We start from the raw sequence: 15,284 nt of genomic DNA on the forward strand, positions 1-15,284 counted from the left end.
GTGTCACCAGCCAGACACAGAGGAAGTAAGATGAGAATGCTGAACTGAGAAAAGGTACCAAGCCATGTGGCTAAACATAGATAAGAATTATGGTTAATTTAAGTTTAAGAGCTAGTTAGTAATAAGCCTGAGCTACTGGCTGGGCATATATAAGTAATATTAAGCCTCCAAGTCAATTATTTGGGAAGCAGCTACTGGGTATTTGGGAACAGGCAGGCAGGAGAGAAACTTCTGCCGACATTAGGTAAGCCCTCTACCATGAACCTATGTTACCACCCCTACAGTTATTTTATTAATTGTATGTGAAAAACAGCTATTTTTATGCAGTAAATTTGTAGCATATAAACTTCAGACTTTACTAATGCACTCTTCTTTGGTCAATAGAAATAATAATCAATTATTTGCTAACATAACAACTGATTACTGAGGACTTAGAAAGTACATTCACTAAAAATACATAAAAAAATAGTTTATGTTTGGGTAGAACTACTAGTATAGCAACTTGTAAAATTGTGGTTTAAAATGTGTTGAGAGCATGAAGGTCCTTGTGCCCACAGATCTCCAGGGAAAGCAGGAATGATAAATTGCACCAAAATCTTTTTTAAAAAATTTGAGTATATTATTATTTTTGATCTTTAAAAATATGAAACAATTTTAGCAACCTGAGGCATGCTGTGACCACAGAACTCTCATAGGAGCTAGTGAGGCTGAACTGTATCATTCTATGATGATGTTTGCAGAAATATGGCTTCACATCTCTTCTAAAGATAATAAAACATTGGCTTCTACTGCACTTCCTAGACAGGAACTCCACACACACTGAACTACCAACTTTCTCATGCAGAAATTTAGTACATGTATACCAAGACTGTCACGGAAAGAAAAAGCATACTAGAATGTCAAAAGTTGTAAAATTAGAATGTTTCAAAAGTCACTTGAACTTAACTTAGTATCATCCTACACATTTATCTTTGGAGAAATATGCTCTGACATTTCCTTTTCCCCTTGGCACATTGATGGTAGATCCTGTGTAGGGAGCCTGTTATGTGCATCGCCCAAGCTCTGAATACTTCCCCGGCATGCACTACTGTTCCAGCCCCAGAGCCTCACAGGACACGAGTTAATGCTAAGAAAGGCCATGCAATGACCATTGTGCTTGAAGACTTCCCAGATTCCACTGTAAGTCTTAAGAAAGAGTGAAAATTCAGAGTAAAAAGGTGAATAAATCCTACAGAGGAGGCCACATGAGCTGAGAAAGCTATAAGCTATCCTGGACAGGAGACTTCAGCAAAGTATCCATTGGTACCAGATAGACAGACCTCCCCTAGGATGAGAAAGTATCATATACATAGTCCTGTTCAGACCCAGCACAGCCAGCTGAACTAAGAGGTTTTTTGTTTTTGTTTTTTTTTACCACTAACAGGTATGTGCACAACAGAGGAGGCCATTAACAGTTAGGTTACATGAGCCGTGATATGACTATGGCTTGCTTTGTCTTTCATGAGCAACATTAAGGACTAGCTCCCTTAGTGGGTACAGGAAATCATTTTCTTCTGGATAACTAACACTAGCCTTCCCCAGCCCCATTATGAGAGAGCATGGTAGCCCACTAGCATCCCTCATCCCAGTGTTCCTTTCTCAGCTGCTTTCCTTGTCCCCTTGAATTGGCTAGAGTCTCAGGACAAAATGAGATCTTTAAGAGACATGAATCTTGATGCTTGGTCCTTGCCTTTCTCAGGGATCATACAGAAGGGATATGAAAAAATGGAAGTCAAGATAAGTGACAGAGTTGCTATGGAATACACTGCCATAGTTCTTGTAAAGCTAGTTACTCCTTGCCAATAGAAATGAAATGCCCATAAAGAAGAGCCTAAACAGATGCAAGACAACTAAATGGAGGTATCTCTGGCCTCCACCTTAGAGAAGAAACAAGGCAACAAATTAGTGGCTGAATTTTGGTTATCTGAGGAAGAAAACCGCAACTCCACAAGGCAGCAATGGAACCTTAATGTCAGAGACATATGGTATGACAGCAAAGGTACACTTCCTTGGCCAGGAGAGGCTACATGCCTTCAGAAAAAGATAAACCAGAGAGCCCCAGTAGCTGAGGCTTATTACTAACTGGCTCTTACACTTAAATTAACCCATAACTCTTATCTATGTTTAGCCACATGGCTTGGTACCTTTTCTCAGTGCAACATTCTCATCTTACTTCCTCTGTGTCTGGCTGGTGACTCCTGACTCTGCCCTTCCTCTTCATCATCCTTAGTTTGGTTACCCTGCCTACACTTCCTGCCTGGCTACTGGCCAATCAATGTTTTATTAAACCAATTTGAGTTGGGCTCACCTTCCTAGTTGCTGAGTCTGTTGATCCTGGGCACAGGAATGTTGCAATCATAGGCTTTGCCTGTGCCCATGCAAATGCTTTGCTTAAGAAGAAAATTGACACTAGGTAGCCATCACAGCCCAGCCTAGAGACTCTGTTTCTACATGCTAGTGCCATCTTGGAAGCTGGTGCCTACACTATCTTGATGGAAAGATCAAAAGGGTGTCTTCTGCTGTGCTGTTTCTGCCAGAACCTCATTCAACAGGCCTGAGGACCATGCCTCTCTGCTCCCATATTGTGGATGCTACACAGCTCCACTGTCTCTTGTTTCATCAGGGCCCATGATCACAGCTAACACATCAGAAACCAAGAGCTTGGGTGCTGTCCTCCATGGAGCCTCTGAACATATCCATCTGCTGTCTAAGGCCCTGGAATCACAAATGCTTCTGCTAGAAACTAGAAACAGATGATCTGACAATCTATCCCACTATGCTGTGTATGTGGAAAGGCAACATCAACATATCAAAGGGATACATGCACACTTATGCTTCCCACAGCACTGTTTACAGTAGCCAAGAACATGGAATCAACCAGATTGCTCATAAGTGGATGAATGAATGAGTTAATACAGCCTGTTTACACAATGGATTATTGTCATGGACTAGAGACAGAGAGAAGTTAGACAGTAGATACCAAAATACAGCTCAATAGTGTTCTAGAGATCAGTAGGGTAACCAAAGTCAATATTGAAAAAGAAAAAATGGCGGTATCCAAAGGCTCCCAACCTAATTGAAATGTTGCATGTTCAAGGAAATAAAAATGAGGCTGGGAAGGCTTTGCCCTGGAGGAGATTGGAATGGGGGGCGGGCTGGGGGGATTGTGAGGGGGGCGGGAGGGGGGAGAACAAGGGAATCTGTGGCTGATATGTAGAACTAAATTGTATTGCAAAATAAAAATTTAAAAAAATGAGGCTTATTATCTTGATTTTATCATTACACATGATATACAAGTGATGAACTGTCATACTTCAAAACTATGTTTAGATATGGGCAACTAAAATAGTTTAAAAGTGATAAGTAAAGAAGTTTTGGATTGACACGAAATATTCAGCATTGAAAGAACAACCTATATGCTTGAAAACACAGCAAATATCAAAAGCTTCATGCTGGGAGACACACACATACACACAAACACACACCTTTTGTTTTATTGACATCAAGTCCTCAGAAAGGCAAAACTAGAATGATTGACAGCTGATCAGTCATTGCCAGGTGCTGAAAGTGAAGGAAGAAGACTGACTGTAAAAGAAAGGTTTTGAATAAAGACAATTTTCTGGTCTTCACTGTGGTGATGGCTACAGAAGCATGTTCACTATTTTAAAATCCATCAGCTGCACACCAAGAAATGAGTTGATTACAATGAAGTTAAATTACACTACAACTAAAATAAACAAATGGACATAAGTGAATAAATTTAAAAAATGAAATAAAATATTGCCTGGGATTTATGTAACACCAATTAAGATGATACTGTAAAAGTCAAATAAGTTACATGGTATTAACTGCCATAGAGAGGAAGAAGGCAGTCAAGAGACACGTGGCCAGTGTAGAGATGGGATGGGATATTAGGTTGTGAACACAGTCTCACTGAGATGGTGACAGTTGAGCTAAGTTCAAAAGCATGTGAGGTGAAGTTCCTACAACCCCAGTATTGGGGGTGGGGTGGCTAGAAGCAAAAGCATTGAGAGTTAGAGGTCACTCTGGACTATATGACACCCTATCTTATAAAACAAAACAAAAAGAAAGGGAGAGAGAGAAAGAGGGGAAGAGAGAGAAAGAGAACACTTACGGAGAGATTTGATAGGCACATAATCTGGTAAGTCTTCTAACATAGTTATCACTAAGTGAAGTTTCTAGGGCTTAAGAAAAGGGTAGGAAGAAGTGAACAGAAAATAGTAAGTTAGCATAATACATTCTTTAGACAAAAGCAAAAATCCTGAGCCTAAAAACCTAAGGAGGTGTTGATGAGTCTTTTTTTGTTGCTATTTTCAACAGAGAGCAAGATGTGTTTGGTTCTTATAAAGATTTTCCAAACAAATACAAGCTCAAATATATAGAGAAGAAAATGGAAAGGGATAAAGGACAGCTCTTCCCCTCACTCTTGGGATAAAGACTGGGTAAGGAAGATTGCAGCTGAATGGTTTCTTTCACCTGTCTGACCTGGGGCTTTTACAGCAGGAATGGGTATTTCTTAGAATGTGGTCATTGCTAGTTGACAAATTTACCTTTACAACATTCTGTGCCCAACTAAAGAAAGAAAATACCAAACATAATCCTGAAAAGATGAATCCCTTTCCAGCAGAGCCTAGAATGTAATCCCTTTTCAGATGTTATAACGAATGCAAACTTTTACCAATTGCACAATTTGGTTCTATTAATTAAAAAATAATAAATTTAGTTTCAAAAAATGAGATGATCTAAAGTATGTGTACCTTGTGAAGCAGGGGACGGCAGGACTGAGGGGAGAGCAACATAGGTTCTACCAATTCAAACTCACAGGGTACACCATCAACATGCCAAATGGGAAAAAAAAAATGCCTGAAAATGTTTCTCCAAATATATACCATCTAGAGGAAGATATGGGATGTTTTTATTTAAATATTTAAGTTACAAAAGGCAACTTCTGACAGGGAGCAAGATGTGTTTTTTTTTTTTTTTTCTTATAAAGGTTTTCCAAACAAATGCATGATACCATCATTTTCAGGTCAAATAAAATATTAGAACCGTTTCGATAAGTTGAGGAATGATAGTAGACAGTTGAGCCTATAACAGACATCTCTCCTCTCCACTTCTTCCATCACCATTTCTATCCTCTGTCTTCTCTTCCCCTTGGCTTCTCCCATGTTTATGCCAGTGGCTGCCTAGAATACTGACTTCTGTAGTCAGTTCTGGGACAGCTAATTGTCACCCAGGCCTAGTGAGGAGGATGTGGGATGCTTGGTTCCTGGGGGCAGGTTGGGGGCACAACTTATCTGGATCACAGCAATAATCAAGGCAGAGATCCCTTGGAGTGCTGAGGATTTTAAGTCTGAAAAGAGTAAGACCTAAAATCCCCTAAAGAAGAAATCAGGCTCTTCAATTCGACTGTACAGACTTCAGCAGTTCCATTTGCAGACACCAGTATGTCCTCCACGTACTGCCAAACTAATATTCACGAAGTACAGCTCACCTGTCATCATTCCAGACTCCCACTGAAAGCACTACGCTCTGTCCTGGGCTCTGCACTAGGAGAATCTAGTGACTATATTAAAAGTAAACTGCAGTGGCTTCTGGAAACTCAACCCAGGAAAGCAGGAATAAAGTCTCATTATGCCAAGGAACAGTTGGTACCCAGGAGATGAGAATAACTTATTTTCCAAATTTAAAGGAGTAGCTATTGCTATTAAAACTATATTTTATAAAGAAAATTTCCCTGCAAAGAGTAGCAAACTATTTGGTTAGAAATGTGATTTAATTTTATCATTTAACACGTGTTTGGGTTTAAATTTGTTTTTTAGAGAGCCATAAGCATACATATTTGTACATTTCCCCAGGAGGGATAAATTTTTAATGAACCGGGCTATTCTGAAAGCTACCTGCATGCTCCCTAACAACATATGACTTCTGAAATTCCAAACCAAATAAAGCAGTGTTTAGCGGGTTGTTGTTTTGTTTTGTTTTGTTTTGTTTTTCTCTGAAGCTACCATTGTTCCGTGGTGCCTGAATTTGGCCACATGAAAAAGACATCTTGACTGTTGTCTGTTAGTTATATTAATTAGCATCCTACAAAACCTTTCTTCATGGCTTCTTGTTTTTTTGTTTTTTTGTTTTTTTTTTCCTAGCTGCCTTGATATAAGTCAAAAATAAGTAAAGCAGGTTCTAGAGTATATCACAGTGGCATGGCATGTTCCTGGCATGCAAGAGGTCCTGGGCTCCATGTCCAACGCCAAAACAAACAAGAAGTTGGACCAATCATACTGATAACATCCCCTGAGAAGAGGCCATGGTATGTAATTTTCATAGGAAAGCTACGTAAATAAGAACAACGAAACCCCACACACAAAAGCCACGTTAGGAAAAACAATTATTTCCTTGTTTGTACCTTCCCCTCATCTTTTTCGCTATTTTTAATATTTTGTTAGAAAACTCTGCTCCTGTTCTGCCTTACTGTCTGTTCCTGACCATATCTTCCTCTGCTTTCCCATACTGCATGAGATCTTGCCTTCTTGGCTCAGTCCTCCATAGTCAGACATTTTCTGTCTGCCTTCAAATGTGATTTTTGAGAACGTATTCTCCTCGGGTTCCACCCATTTTTGTAATTACCACCCCATCTTCTTTTTACCAGTGTTTAAGCATTTTTTGCCTTCCCTACAGAACGGCATTCTTATTCATTTGCTCTCAACTTTTCCTGAGTTCTTGCTTAAAGGAAAGTTTTGGGTTTTTTTTTTTTTTTTTTGGTTTTGTTTTTTGTTTTTTGTTTTTTGTTAAGCAGAAAAAATCAGTTTGGGGTAGCATTTGGAGGCCCATCTCATGAACATCCAGACAGAATGCTCCATTGAAACTAAGTATTTCTATATAAAAGTGCACACAAACCTCCAGTTTCTTTTGAGGAGAATCTATTAAATTGCAGGATTTTAAGAACTAAGAAGCGTCCTTGAAGGCCATCTAGTACCACCTCCTTTCATTTTTATGGATGGAGGAAAACAGGAATCAGCAGTGATTGACTCCTTCCATGTATCAGGCTTTGTCTTTTATATTGCTGTTGCTATTATTATTAGCATATATTTATATGTATAGTATACATGTGTTATTATTACATATGTATTATATATTTCTGAGATCTGTCCTTATACATCTCAAGAGTTAAATATTCAACTTACTGTCTACAGTATTTGCCAACATCCTCCTCAGTGCTGATCCCAGGGGAAGAAAATAAAGAACTGCATGGTTGGAGCACCTGACATCTTCCAAGTACTTTATGCTCCACCTCCTTTAACAGGCAAAGTTTGACAAGGTCGGGATAGTAAAGTGATCCTCAATGAAAAGTACTTAACTGCCAAGGACCACAAATCTATGAAAACACAGAAATGGAATTTAAATCTCAGATTATTTCAATTCAAAATCTGTTTGGAGCTATTGCTTTTTGGCTTGCTGTTTTTCCCTGTGTGTGCTCATGTTGCTGATCAGGGTTGTCTGGGAAGCATATGTCCACTTCAGATGTGTTTTAGTGTTGGTCATGGAACCCAGGGCTTCTCGTATGCTAACCACATAAATTCAGTGTCTCAGTGAGATGACTGGCAATTCCAGAGTCTCCAAGCCAGGTGGAAATTTGCTCTCTTCAATTCTGAGCTTTTTTGCTTATGTCCACATCAGTCTTGAAGCTGTAGGTCACCATGTCTAAGCTGTGATGACCAACAGCCTCTTGGTTTGACTCTGGTGTGTTTTTAGTGCATGAAGTAGCAGTGTCAGATTAGAGAGAGAGTATGGAAGAAAGTGGTAATGATTTAAGTAATTAACTTAAAGGTCTTGGCTTCAAAATTAATAGCCATCATTATTTTTAAAGTCACCTCCTGTGATCTATTCTATGACAAAGGCTTTCCCATTCTTCTGTAGCTTTCATCTTAGTGATTTTAGTTTCTTTTCATTGCTTGCATTCCCTTCCAACTCCCTCAGTCAATAGTGTATGATTCATCTTTTCTGATACAAGGGTATCTGCTCCTTTTCTGTATTAATAACATTAATTCCTTCATCTGATTCTTTTCTGCATGTAAAGAATCACACAAAAAAAAATACACTGCAGAATCATCTTACAAAAGATGAAAGTCCTTACAAAATATGAATAAATTATTTAGCTTACACACTTTAATGCTTTGGTAATTCAGCATTATGGACTAAATGTCTCATATCTTTGATCACGAAGCTAACACAGTCTCTCCACATCATCCTCAGTCTCAGAATGTCCCATTTGCCTTGATGTGACTAATTAATCCTGTACCCAAACAGCAGCCTGTGTACAGACCCCTGGGGGCAAACTTGTTTGCTGTGCAAAGGTATGGTACCTGTGTTTCACCTTTGAGCTGTAATGTGGGGGCTATTTAGGGATGATCTTTTTATCATTCACGTGACTCCTATTACAGAGGCTGCAGGAAAGATGTGTATGGAATTAAACTGAAGTGAAATTTCATCACAGTCCTATAGTTTACCTCTGATGCTCAATTCTCTAAGGAAAAGAGATTGAGATTGAGAAGAAATAAATGGAAAAGAATATAGAAATTGATGTCAGCTAGTGATACCATCTTCCATTTTCAATGATTTGGGGGGAACCAAGAAGTTCAGGGGTAAACCTAAGTTCTCAGAAGTTAGAGAATAACTAACATACCAAACAAGTGTTTTTTAATGTCCACTCCACGCCAACAATTATGCTATGTGACTGATTGTGTTTGACTGCAGCACAACTTTTGAGTATTTATTATGTTCGCTTTAATAATAGGATGTGCATCTTTCTCATGGCACTTCTGCATCTCTCTGCAGGCCATGCATTCCAGACATAGTGGAACTGAAATGTAAACCTTTGTGTGTTTTAAAGCCCCATGGTCTCTCACCTTACCAAGCTCCTTCACTAAACATAAATTACTCTACACTGATAGACAAAATAGATCCTCATACAAACCAATTATCTAAAAGAGAATTACTGACACTGCTCTCCATAGAGAGTTTAGTCTGAGACATTCAGTAAATTGATCAATTTATTAAAGGCTTCAGTCCTGAAGAGTCTGTCTTGTCATCTCATATAAATAACACAGCCAGCTGTGAAGTCCATAACAGCTTGAAAGTAATGAGTCTTCATTTCCAGATGCCAAGGGGACTGTAGGAGCTAGAACTAGTCACATGTTTCCACAAGGTGCATGCCTCTTCCCTCTGCCTCCTAAGTCAAGGATCAGGAAGGTCACTCACCCCTGTTAATGTTCTAGATAGAAATACAGACAGTGGTTGAAAACTCACTTAGACAGTGAGTACTTCTTCAGCAATAATAACCAGTTAAGAGGGACTTACGTTGACATTTTAGTATGCTGACATTTTAGAGTTAAGATTCTCCCTTAGGTGTTCTCAGGAGTAAATATAGACACACCAATTTTAACTGTTTATATCAATAAGTAGGTCCTTCTATAAATACTTCACTGGTGGTAAATTAGTCTTAGATCATGCTCTGGTTGTCTTCTGATGAAGCCAGCTGAAGTCTAGACAAAGTCCAGTTCCTATAGAAGAGTTTCTATAGTAACCAAAGGTTTTAGACTGGAAATAAAGAATATCTTGAATTATTTGATGTTTCATATCAAGAAATAGAGGCTAAAAGAGATTAATTGGAGCTAGGGATATAGGGATATATCTCAGTGGTACAGTGCATGATTAGCATTCAGGATGCTCCAGGTTGGACCCCCAACACTCCCCTCACACACATACATAGAAAATTGACTTGGCTGAGATTGTTGATGCCGTGGGAGATAATTGAAGAATTCCTAGATTCCTTCTACTGTATGGAACTGTCAGAAAAGACTGAAAATGGCGCAGCCTCAACTCTAGAAAGCCAAGCAGCAGGAGGAGGCAAGGGCAAATTTAGTGAATGTGGCTAATCTGATTAGCATCTGATTCCACAGCAAGCCCAAATGATTTCCTTTAATACCCTAAAGGTGTCAGTAGCTCACACCCGATTGTTGCTTTTAAATGTGTCTTTCATCTGTGTGCTATCTACTCCGGGCTTCCCATCCTATGCTTGTTTGGTTTAAAACACTGGACAGTTTTTCTGATCTTGGATTTGTATAATCAAACTTCTCAAGGATGCGCACCCTTGTACGGCTGGCTCTTTATCTTATGGAAACAAATTCCAAAAGAAGTGAGGCTGTATCGCTAACTCAGCAGAAATCTTACCTACTGCTTCTTAAAAATGGTGTATTAATCTAGTGTGAAGAATAAATAAATTTGTTAGATAAAGAAATTTATATCAAATAACTCAAGTAATAGTTTTCAAAGTAGGCCTGCCTATTGAAGCCAGCCAACTACACCATCTGCTCTCATCTCCCGGGTGTCTGGCAGCTTCGTTTCTACTTCTCTCTTTAAATAATTGTAAATTGCACCAATTGGGGGTACTCATTTTTCTCAAAAGCAGTTTAAAAGTCATCTCTTCCACATTCATGCTCACCCTATAGGCCCCGTTCTATCTACGTTGAAGACTCCCAAACTCCATTCCCTGTGGTATTGTGTTCCCCCAAATATTGTGCATGCTAATAAACTTATCTCGGGTCAGAGACAGAACAGCCACAATAACTAAACATAAAGGATAGGCAGTGGTAGCACACGCCTTTAATCCTAGCATTCCAGAGGCAGAAATCCATGTGTTCAAGGATATAGCCAGGCGTGGTGACTCATCATCTGAGACCCATTCTGGATGAGGACTCAGAGGCCTCCAGTCTGAGGAAACAAGACCAGCTGAGGATCCGGCGAGGTGAGGTAGCTGTGGCTTATTCTGTCTCTCTGACCTTCCAGTGTTCACTCCAATAACTGGCCTCGGGTTTGATTTTATTAATAAGAATTTTTAAGATTCATGCTACAATTCCCTTTACCTCTTTTATACCTCAGCACTTTTATGCTCATTCCCATGTTCTGTCTGATCTCAAAGGCCAGCCTTCTTAGATAGCCAAATCCCACCCAAATAGTACTGAACATACAAAATATTATTTTCTGTGACCTTTCTCAAACTTGCGAACTATCGAAATCTCACCCTCCTTCTAGCCTAAGTAACATTTATCATTTCTGTCACTTTACTGACATTTAGGAACTAGTGAATTCAGTAGATACAGGGAAAATAGCTCCCAGGGTATATTCTGGCCTTTGACATCATTGATCGTATCTTGGACAGCACTGCTAATACAGCCATTCCCTGTAAGGAAAATGCTGGCATGAAATATCAACGCAATAAAATGAGGCCACAGATGAAATAAGGAATATCTCTGGTAAGCTGTGATGGGTCCATTCAGAAGGTAGAGGTTTCTCCAGGCCAGGAATGTAACTATCATGCTAGACTCTTCCAATAGCATCATCTCCTTCCAGTGAACCAGAGGAAAGGTTAAGTCTGCTTACTCCATGTCTCTCAGAACCCTTGCCCTAATGCTAACTATATTATTTGTTCCTTAGCTGCCTATCGTTTATCTAGTTATTTATCTTTCAGATCTGAGGTCCCAAAACTCTATTTGATATTGTGCTCTGTGATCCCAAGGTTAGACATGGCAAACTAGGTTTTTATCCTAGCAGATAAAATCTTGTGGGTTTTTCCAGCAAGGAGAGTAGAGAGGGGAGGTGTTATGAATTTGCGCAAGTGGGCAACCCCCGGCTGGCCAGGTCAGGGTATCCCATACGTGAAGGAAAACATACTGGACAGATGTAGTGGGGGCGGCGGTGCATGGAAAGTCATTTACACCCAGGCGCTGCATCCATGTGGAGAGTTTATAATAATAGAGAGATGAAGAGGAAGATAGGAAAGAGGGAGACAAGGAAGAAAGAGAAGGGAAAGAAAGCAGAAGTGTGCACACCTCATGAGGATGGAGAGATAGAGCAAGAGAGAGATAGTGAAGAAGGAGAGAGGAAGGGGAGGAGTTTTTCCTCAAAAATGAGGCTTTTATGTCAGGCTGCAGGGCAGCCCCAAGGGGCGGGATTTCAAGGGGCAGGTCAGAATATTAACATTCCTCCGTTTCGATTATTATGAAAAGAGGTGAGTTATGGAAGCAAGTGGGGAACAAGGGGCACTCAATTCCTGAGACTGCTTCAAGCTGACAAGGGGTGAAGTGGGGAAAGGGAACCCGGAGTCATGCATCTGGAGAGATCTCAGGTGTGTCTGTTCCTTGAGGGAGCCTAGAAAGCAGGTTGCAGCAGTGATGTTCCAGGAGTTTGGGGGGAAATAATAATCCCACTGCCGTGTCCTGCCTGCCGGCAGTCTGAAAAGCTCGGGGACCCTGTACTACCCACCATTTTTCTGGCTGGAGGACCGTGCGGGACTCTTCACCCTATTGGATTGGTAAGATTCTTCCCTTCCCTTTTGTCATTTCCCACAACTGAGGATTCCTCTTGTTTCGCTGGCCGGTACCACGTGTCTTTTGGCCCTGGCCCCATCCCTACGCAACAGCAAGTGGAGATGGCCTGTGCCCACTCAACTCCATGGCCCATAGCCTTTGTTATGGCTATCATTGTCTCATTGGCTATCTTGTGCCTTTATCGTTGGCCCTCGCCGACCCTCTGGGATGTTGGAAGTCCGTCTGCTGGGCCTTATACCTCATTGTGGAAAAGGGGGCCTCCCCTCCCCCATGCTCCTCCAGCCTCTGCTAAGCAATTATGTCGTCACCGGACACCAGGTTCCTTTCTGTGACATGTAAAACTGCATGCCAGGAAAAGCTCACTGTCTTTGCCTGTCTCTTGCCTCTAATTCCTCTCCTTGTCTGTAATTCTATCTCTTAAATCCTTTCTCTCTGCTGCCAGGACCTCCTGCTCCAACCTCAAGACCTTGGTGCGGAGCCCTGTCCCCCACCCCCTCCAGCAGCCCACGGACTAGCCACAGAAATGTTTGTTCTCTTGACTGTATTTCTGCCACTGCTGCAGCCACTGCTCATGCTGTTGGGTCAAGCCAGGTGGCTCATAGCCCTCCACCCCCACCATGGCCGCTGGCACCATGCCGCAGCCCGGGAGGGTCCCTCTCTCCCACCCAGCTGCACTGCTACTCCATTTCCCAGTGTCCTCCACAGCACCGCCTCTGAGCTTCAATTGCGTGAACCATAAAAGTTTCCCAGAAAAACTTTTCTCTGCCTTTCTTTCAACAAGTCTATTTCCTATGTGTGAATGGAAATGTATGATTTATGTGGCCACCTACATTTCTTTCTGGCTGACTTTTAAATACTTCACTTTATATGTTTCTTATCTGTTTATTTTGGGAAAAATAACCCACGTGAACACATGGTCAGGTGCCATACTTGATAGTGGTGATCAGGTGATCAGGTAGCGCAATCACATGATCAAGGCGTCATCTTAAATAAGGTCAAAACAAACAGGTCATATGGCCTCACTACCATCTTTACTAAGGGCAGCAAAAAAGTCACTCCCTGTCCACAGCTCAAGCATAGGCTGGGCACCCAGCCCTCAGGTCATCTCTATGGAGGAGAGGTCAGGAAATCACCTCACACTGTGTGCATTGTTTCACCATTGTTTTATGGGCTGAGGAAATGTCCTTCAGTCTTGGCCTGGTGTTCCCCAGCTGCTGCTCTCAGGCTTGAGCAGGCAGGGACAGGAGACACATCCTCCCCACATGCTGGTGATATCACTAACTTGCCAGCTTATTTCATTGCTTGACTCAGTTGTGGGCGGGTGCAGCATGCTCCCATGCCCAGATAATGTAGCAATATAACAACATGCCTGGGTTCCCTCCTTACCTTTAACTAGCCAGAGACCTGACCACCTGCACCCTGATTCAGCTTGAAGCAACTATGGAGAATACATCATCCTGTGCTCCCTGTTCCCATGACAGGCTGGAGGAGTAAGTTAAGGATGGAACCCCCTGGCATAGGGGACCAGATTGGCTATCTAATGTTCATTTATATTTATTAATTAAAATGGTTCTGCAATAAGATAAGACACTTGAACTTCTTTGTGCAGAACTAGGGAGGTATTGTATGACCTTAAGAGACTATTATTTCTATATAAGTCATTTAGGATGGAGTTTCTGGTCCACCAAGAGGGTCCTTTTCCTTTTCTCAGAGGGTCCTTTTCTCTCTGATTTGGGCTGCACCCTGACTCACAAGTCCCTTTTTTCCTGTTCTCATTTGGCTTTGGGATCTTTACCCTGTCACTCTTCATTGCCTTTTCAGGAGACAGCAAATCCGAGCCTTATGGAAAATGCTAAGATATGGAAGACTTAGGGAATACTAGCTGACAGTCAGTTATTCATACCTAGTAGACAGGCAGTCCTCAAATGCTCAGAGGTCTGCAGAATATGGCATTTAAAATGTTAATCAAAAAAGCTTATTATATCAGACAGACTCCCAGATCCTAACAGTGACCCCAGGGCTCCGAAGAAGATGTCTCCATCTGGATGATGGCAACACTGACCTCTGGGCAAGTTGCTCAAATATAACACCTGCCACCAGGGCCTGGCCCAGACTGTGGACAAACAAAAGGGCATTGGAGAATTGATTGTACCCCTTTTTTTCCTAGACAAAATAAGATCAGTCTTCCCTATGTCCCTCTTCCATGAGAAAACTCCTACCTCATGATCCTGATGGGTCAAAGATTGATGCTGTTCTGATACTTCTGCCAACAATTTGGAGACCTGAGTATGGCTAACTGAATATGGACTGGTCACTGCCATTTTTAACAGATTTGAAAGCTACTTGGTCTGCACTCCGATATGATTTATCCTTCTCAGATCTCATTACATTTGATGACGAGGCTTTGCTTCAGCTGCTTTCTCAGTTCTCTATGTAAAATTCACAGGTCCCCCTCTCCTAGGGCTACTACTAAGTCTAGGCATAATTTACATATACAAACAGGTATTCCTCATTTATAAACTTCATGGTACAGGTTTCAGATATAACTCCAGAGGTTCAAAGTTTTCAATGCAATTTTCATAAACTAATACCACATTGACTACAAAGAGTTCTTAAGAGTCCTTAAAAATGGATTTTTAACCCATTTGCTATAATAAAAATCTATTCCAGCTGTCTTACAGATACCTATATGTTCCTGGGAAAAGTTCTGCTACTGCATCAAGAAATCTGGTCTGATGAAAACTAACAATCTCCAAAGCCCATTTCAGACCCCACCTACTTTTCAAGCACATTTTGCAGATCATTCCCACTTGATCTCCAGAGAAACAGTAGATGCCA

General features: G+C 41.0%; 1 long non-coding RNA gene across 1 annotated transcript; it reads right to left on the reverse strand.

Annotated features, from left to right (window-relative positions):
* Window positions 1-9,092: 9,092 nt before the first annotated feature.
* Window positions 9,093-12,720, reverse strand: LOC131912454 (uncharacterized). Its single transcript, XR_009379636.1, has 2 exons — window positions 12,382-12,720; window positions 9,093-9,331 (listed from the first exon to the last, which is right to left on the reverse strand). It is a non-coding gene; the product is annotated as an uncharacterized LOC131912454 (long non-coding RNA).
* Between the last annotated feature and the right edge of the window lie 2,564 nt (window positions 12,721-15,284).

The sequence above is a fragment of the Peromyscus eremicus genome, chromosome 6 (assembly GCF_949786415.1).
Source record: "Peromyscus eremicus chromosome 6, PerEre_H2_v1, whole genome shotgun sequence".
NCBI lineage: Eukaryota > Metazoa > Chordata > Mammalia > Rodentia > Cricetidae > Peromyscus > Peromyscus eremicus.